General features: G+C 40.8%; 2 long non-coding RNA genes across 2 annotated transcripts in view; both read right to left on the reverse strand.

Moving 5' to 3' along the window:
• Positions 1–1,880: 1,880 nt before the first annotated feature.
• The window catches only part of LOC147617082 (uncharacterized), a 250,911-nt gene continuing 245,902 nt past the window's right edge, over positions 1,881–6,889 (reverse strand). The window contains exon 4 of the long non-coding RNA XR_015262379.1: positions 1,881–1,970. This is a non-coding gene — a long non-coding RNA (uncharacterized LOC147617082). The remainder of the gene's footprint in view (positions 1,971–6,889) is intronic.
• LOC147617083 (uncharacterized) lies at positions 1,989–3,775 on the reverse strand. The gene is made up of 3 exons (XR_015262381.1): positions 3,714–3,775; positions 3,056–3,623; positions 1,989–2,924 (listed from the first exon to the last, which is right to left on the reverse strand). It is a non-coding gene; the product is annotated as an uncharacterized LOC147617083 (long non-coding RNA).

The following is a 6,889-nucleotide window of genomic DNA, read 5'->3' on the forward strand; positions in this document are numbered from 1 at the left end:
GAGAGAGAGGATATGCACTTGATGATAGGAAAAGCCCACAATACAATCTTATTGATATGAAAAGTAGGGACACAAGCATAAGGATTACAAGGCTTGAGGATGGAGAGAATGACTAGAGTGATAGCCTAAGGATGATGGACAGAGATGAATGGTAATGGCTCCTATGGATGGATCTCTATTCTCTCTTATGTTGGTGCCAAGACTATGACTCTTTTTATAGGCCTCCAAGAGTACAAAGATATTTCATGTCATGAGATATTACAAGGTTTGGTGTCCTCTTAGCTTGCCATGTGGCGGGATATTTGGATAGATGAGGATATTTTCATAGATGGAGATACTTTGGATATCCAAGGTGAGTTGGGGTTTACATGAGCTAAGATATCTCCAAGTAATTCTCAAAATGAGCCTCTCCAAGGATATGTAGATGGTGTGTAGAGGCTTAGTTAATCCTCATGGATGTTTCTGGAGGTGGTGGGTTTCTCCACAAAAGGAAATCTTGAGATAATACCAAGCTTTGATATTTTGTTTCTTTATTACAAAAAAGGGAGGGTAGACTTTGCATGCCTTATTCCATAAATGGAAGGTTGGAAATTGTTGAGTGGAGACCACCTTTGAATATCCTTTTGGACCTTATATCCTTGTAGCAAAGTGTGCATCCTCATTTGTTTCTTTTTTTGTGCGTTGGAGAAGCCTTTCCTTAATGCCTTTATTGGCTTACATATTTTTTCAAAAGATAGGCCTAGTGTGGGCCTAAGACTAGTGAGGCTACTTTTAGGAGTATGTATATATATATATATACACACACATAATCCAAATATGGTTTTGACTTTTGTAGGTTGATGATAAATTCTCCAAAAAAGGAAAGGAATTCACAATTACATGAAGGGTGGCATGTGTGGGGTTGCTCATGTGGAAGAGAAGCTTAATGAGGGTTTGGGCAAGCATGTGTGGGACTTCTTTATGAGTATGGAAAAGCTATGGATGCTCATGGATATATAGACGCAGATTGAGTAAGTAGTTCTTATGAGACAGAAGATCTACTAGTGGCTATGCTTTCACATTAGGAAGTGTAGTGATCAGTTGGAGTAGCAAAAAGAAACCCGTAATTGTTTTATCTAGCACAGAGGAAGAGTATAGAGGAGAAGCTATGGCTGCATATGAGGTGGTATGGCTGAAAAATCTACTCAAAGGTTTGGGATAGCAATGTGATGGGAAAGTTGTCATACATTATGACAACATGAGCAGCCTAAAGTTGGCAAGCAATCCATTCTATCATGCAAGGGCCAAACACATAGACCTCCACTATCATTTCATCAGGGAGAAAGTGTTGGATGGATAAATAGAGTTGACATATGTGAAGACTAAAGAGTAGGTTACAAATATCTTTACCAAACCACTTAGTAAAGAGAAGATTGAGTACTTCAGAGACTTGGAGTACATGAGATGGATATGGTGAGCTTGAGGGGGAGTGCTGAGAATGCAATCTCATTGAGATCTAGTGGATAGTGGTAGCATGTGGACACCAGTCTAGAAGTATGTGTGTGGAAAATACTTTCCATGGGCTTCTTTGAGTAAGACCTTTAATCTCTTTTTCAGCATTAGGATAATCTCCCATGTCCTTTGGGTCCATTGGCCTTTCAAGGGCATCTTCTTAAGAGATTTTAATATAGGGGTACTCAGATGGATCATGATGACTCTATAGTCCCTTCATATGAACCATCTTGGATAAGGACTGATTTACCCTTACCTACCCTCTATGGTCCGAAGGCAATGCTTAGAAAACAACCTGAGCAGAGTGGTAGTGAATGCACAATTTCTAGAGGAATTGAAAAGTTTCTAACCTTTGGTGTCTGGTTCTGTCTTGACGTGGATGCATCTCTCGTATGCATTCAATGAGCATACACATGTGGCATACCTTGTAACTAATGATGTCCACATGACTATGTCTGCCACTGGCTGCCAACACATGCCTGTAACGTGCCTTACACCTTCCACTGGTTGTATATGGTTGCAACACTTTAGTGCTTCCTAACCACGATTATTCTTGGCAGCATAGCTGCAATCAGATCTTGGTTCAATGACGTTACTACAAAATCCCAGTTCATTCCTAGACTCACGGGCTCTAATGCATTCACAAGTAATGGCTGCTTTCCCATTATGTCCAAGTTCAGCATGTCTCCAGTCCATGAGGCCACATTTTGAACAGACACTACAGACACTGCTAAAAGTACATATGGCACTAGACCTACATGACTGCACGCATTAATAACACTAGCATACACATCAGGCAAGGTGATGGCAACAAGGAGCTCTCTTTCAAACCCTTTTCTTGCAATCTGAGCATGTATTTCTAGCGCCTTGGCTGTGGCTGTTATTTTGTCACGAGCTTTCAAGTTGTAAACAAATGTGATGACATTTAGAGAGATACCATCATGTTGCATCTGTTCAAAAAAATTGAGGGCCTCCTAATCACGCCCATGTTCAACAAACATACTGTGTCATTAGGGCATTGCATGAGAACACACCTCGAAATGGAAGCTTGTCAAATATGTCTTGTGCTGCTCTACAAGTAAGCCACATTTAGCGTACAGATGGACCCAGGTGATGCCAATGAGGATCTCTCTTTCCAATCCTTTTCTGGCAACATTGGCATGTATTTCTTGGCCCTCAACCATGGTTCATATGCTGCTAAAACCTTGCAAACAAAATGTGACAAAATTTAGACAAATATTATGTTGCACATGGACCAAGGTGATGGAAGCTTGTCAAATATGTCTTGTGCTGCTGCAAGTAAGCCACATTTAGCATACATATGTACCAAGGTGATGCCAATGAGGATCTCTTTTTCCAATCCTTTTCTGGCAACATTGGCATGTATTTCTTGGCCCTCAACCATGTTTCATATGCTGCTGCAAGCTTTTAAGCTGCAAACAAAATGTGACAGCATTTAGACAGATACTGTCATATTGCACCTGTCGGAAACTGTGAAGCGTCTCCTCAGCATATGCTATAATTAGTGCCGTCCAAGAGACCATATCTCGATTTGGAAGCTTACCAAATATTCCCCTTGCTGTTGCAAGTGAGCCACACTTAGCATACATATCAATGAAGGTGTTGCCATGCTGAATGTCACAAACCAAACCAGGGACTTGCATTTAGGCACCCACACCAGCTAAGCATACCCCCACCCTCCCCCCGTTACTACAAAACATTGTGTGAGAGTGTATGAACCACTGTTAGCGGGTAGAGGGCCAGACATTTAGGGAATGCCATCCGCACCATTAAAGAAAAAATTCCAGCTGTTGGTTAAGGGCATCAAAATGGATGACAATGCCTTTGGCTTCAAGGGGCTCTTAAACCTAGAAACTTTCACGGTATGTACATGCTTTTAACCACAGAAAGCACCTTATATCCGATCTTTAATCTTTCTTAGCTATAAGATCATCAAGCTTCCTGGATTATAGCAACTTGCTACCCCAAAAAAACAGATGAAAAGAAAGATGTGATGCATGCCATTGTTAGATACTTGTTTTCTTACTCTTTCACAGCAGTGGTTGAGGTGGAGGGCAGTTCAACCTTGTCTGTCCAACTCTCCACCTGGGCACAGCGAGATCGGTTTTTTCCTATTCAGAGCGCACAAACGTAGACTGTGTGAAGAAAGTCGGGAGTCCAACTACAAATCCCAAAGGCTAATTCAAGTTAATAATGATGACCTTGCTTCCAAGCTGCGATACCCAATGTCAGGGTCTTACCGGGGGCACCAGCAAGACGCAATTACAACAGAGGACTGCTCTTGCCTGGTGTTCATTAAACTAAACAACGCGGCAATACACGTGGTGTGCCACGTGTATTGTCTGAGTGAATTTTACTTTTGAGCTCTTCACCCAAACAACGCGACAATACAAGTGGTGTGCCACGTGTATTGCCATCTATGTCTTGCTTGGTAAGGATGCAGCATATAAAGATCTCCTCTCTCTCTCTCTCTTATCAATTATGAGGCCTCCTCGTTTTAGCTTGCAAGACCCTATCTCTCTATCTCTCTCTCACCCTTTTAAATCATAAATTTTCTGTATGTTTTAAGTGCACTTATGATTGGGTGCATACAAACACCCAAGGAAACTTTAAGCCCTTTACTCGATGCTTGAATAATATACTTAGAATTTCTAAATGGGTGTTAACTTAGATGCTTCAGATCAATGTCTCCCATAGGGAGGGTGGAGATTGATTCTTATCAAGCGCACAAAAATGTTGGTATGTGTGTGTGTGCCTAGTGTGGTGTGATAGCACCCAGGGTTAGCTTAACCGAGCCCCAACTTCGAGTGTGATAAATGAATGCATTGTGATATATATACATAGAATTTCTAGACTTCTCACTTGAAAAAGAAATAAAAAATTTGAGGACTTTCAAAAAACATATTGCAATATAATGATTTAGAAAATGAAAAACCTAATTTTATTAAATTTAAAATGGTATGCCAAGGCTATAAACTATTAGCACAGTCCAGAGCCTTGTTGTTCGGCCGAAGACGTAGCTTTGGCTGAGACGCAAGGACATCAGCTGAAGCTGGAAGATGAAGCTTCAAAGCACACTGCACCTCTCCAAGCTTCCACCTTGTCTTCTACACCCCCCCTCGGGCGGCATGCTTGTTTGACCTCCCCGTCCCCTTCCATACAGCCCCCTTTTCTCGTTCCTCCTCCACTATCTTGCAATATTACACGGCATACCACCTGTAATGCCCAATACACGTGGTGCTCAAGTGAAGCCATCTGTAATGCCTAAGCTCAGGCATTACACATGAATTTCTAGCATACGAGTCAAGCCAATAAGCATGTAGCTCTAATCTACTAGGAGCGTTTTAGGCAAAAGGTGGACAAATTTGTGTCAATCACAAAGCCCTTGTGGCACCGCTAATAATTTTAGATACTGACAATTTTGTGCTTAAAATTTTGTATTAGCTTATGTCAAAACCAATCCACAAGACAAATGCTGATGAGAAGCTCATGCCAATTGAGTGTAAGGAGATTCCAAATTGAGCTTGCAAAAGATGGGCTTAACACACGCCACTCCATGGTGCCAACCTTAATGTTAAACCCAACATTTCAAATGCACAACCAATCCAATAACAAGGAATTATTTAGCAACTTCAAAGCTGGTTTTAGCCAAATGTTGCTTGGTGAAGAAGGCAAAGTGGATTTCTACCAATGAGTACAATTTGTAAATAGCATGGAAGCCTTCAATCCCAACCCATTGTGAGAGCTATCTCATCGGTGCCTCTCCTGAATGATTCAATTTTGTAAGGAAACACCTGATTCATTTGGTCCACCCAACCACCCGCTCCCCAGTGAGACAAGATGTTCATCTATGAGATTTATCTAAATTACTAGGCATATAAGTTACAATATAATTCATTTATTTATCCTTGTGTACAAGTTCCTTTATCCTTTAAATGAATACATTCTTTTCCAATCAAATCAATCTACACACATAAAGAAATTCATCATGAGAACAACTATAATTTTAAACCCTTGGCGTCTTGAGTTTCATCCATCTCCAATCCCTCAGCTCGCCGAGTCACAAAACAGTCTAGAGCTTACAACCATCGTGGTGAAAAATCACTCACATAGTAGAATGAGAAGTGTCCCCTTCACTCTCTTCTTGCTATGGAAGATCTTTCCAGCTCAGGCTTGTAACTACTAGAAGAAAGAACCCTAGCCCCACCCCGTGGTGGGTCACCCAACAAAGGCGGTTATCTCACGACCTCTATTCTAAATATTTCTAGAGTTGGTTTCCCTGGGTGGGGAGTACCCAGTTGACCCAGACCGATCACTAATAAACAGATCACATCGGAATGGTTTTCCTAAACCGATCTTGTCGGAATGGTTATCCTAGGGAAAGTTCTCTAGTTCACAAATTCATCATCATCATCATTCACATTTTGAGACCACGTTTTATCAACATCTTTATAAAACCAAAATAAAGAATCCTATATAAGATAGTCACTTTTTTATAAGAAGAAAGATCACTTCTCTATAATATGCAATAAACATAATAATTTAGATCTTGTCCTAGTACTCAAGAGAACAATGGCATTCTCAAGGCAAATCCTAGGCCTTGGGAAATCACATGGACTTAGGTACAAATAAACCCTTAGAAGGAATCAAGTTCTATCCTGATGGGTAGGTCAACTTGGTCACAATCCAAGACAATTAACTAGGGTGAAATCTCATTTTTTATCATTTCATCAATCAACACAAGTTCTCGCCAAAAAAATCACTTGGTTTAGTTTTCAAAAATAAAACCAGTTTAACCTATGATTCGTAGTGAACTAAAAATATTTTGAGTTAAAAATGGCTTACTTGTAGTTCCAAATAGAAGGGAAGATGGCTAACCTGAATGCAAGTGGTATCGATAATCTACATTCACTTTATACATTGCCTTGGTGTAGTCTACCTTGACCCTCTTCTTTTCACCTCACCTCATATCGTACCTTGTCCTTTACAAACCCATCTACAAGGAGAGACATCCTACACCGATACTTCCTTGTTGTCGTCTCGTGAGGTTGTGAACTGAGAGATAGAATTCAAATAGTGCTTTTCACACACACACACACATGGGGAGTAGTAGGGCGACATGTGAGAAAGAAAACAAGCGAAGGGAGTGAGAATTAGATGAGATAGAGCGAAGGTGGGGGGGAGAGAGAGAGAACGCAAGAGAGAGAGCTGGGGGAGGGCGCAGAGAGAGGGCAAAGGATTACGGGATGAACGAGGAGGAGGTAACGAACCAGGGCAAATATAGAGAGAGTTATAACATTTTCTACATATGTGCAGATGTCCACGTGGAAGTTTACAAAGAACATCCTTCCATCATTTTAGTAACCTTATTAAACAA

Source organism: Cibotium barometz, chromosome 37 (genome assembly GCF_041138505.1).
Source record: "Cibotium barometz isolate CiBa-2024 chromosome 37, ASM4113850v1, whole genome shotgun sequence".
Taxonomy (NCBI): Eukaryota; Viridiplantae; Streptophyta; class Polypodiopsida; order Cyatheales; family Cibotiaceae; genus Cibotium; species Cibotium barometz.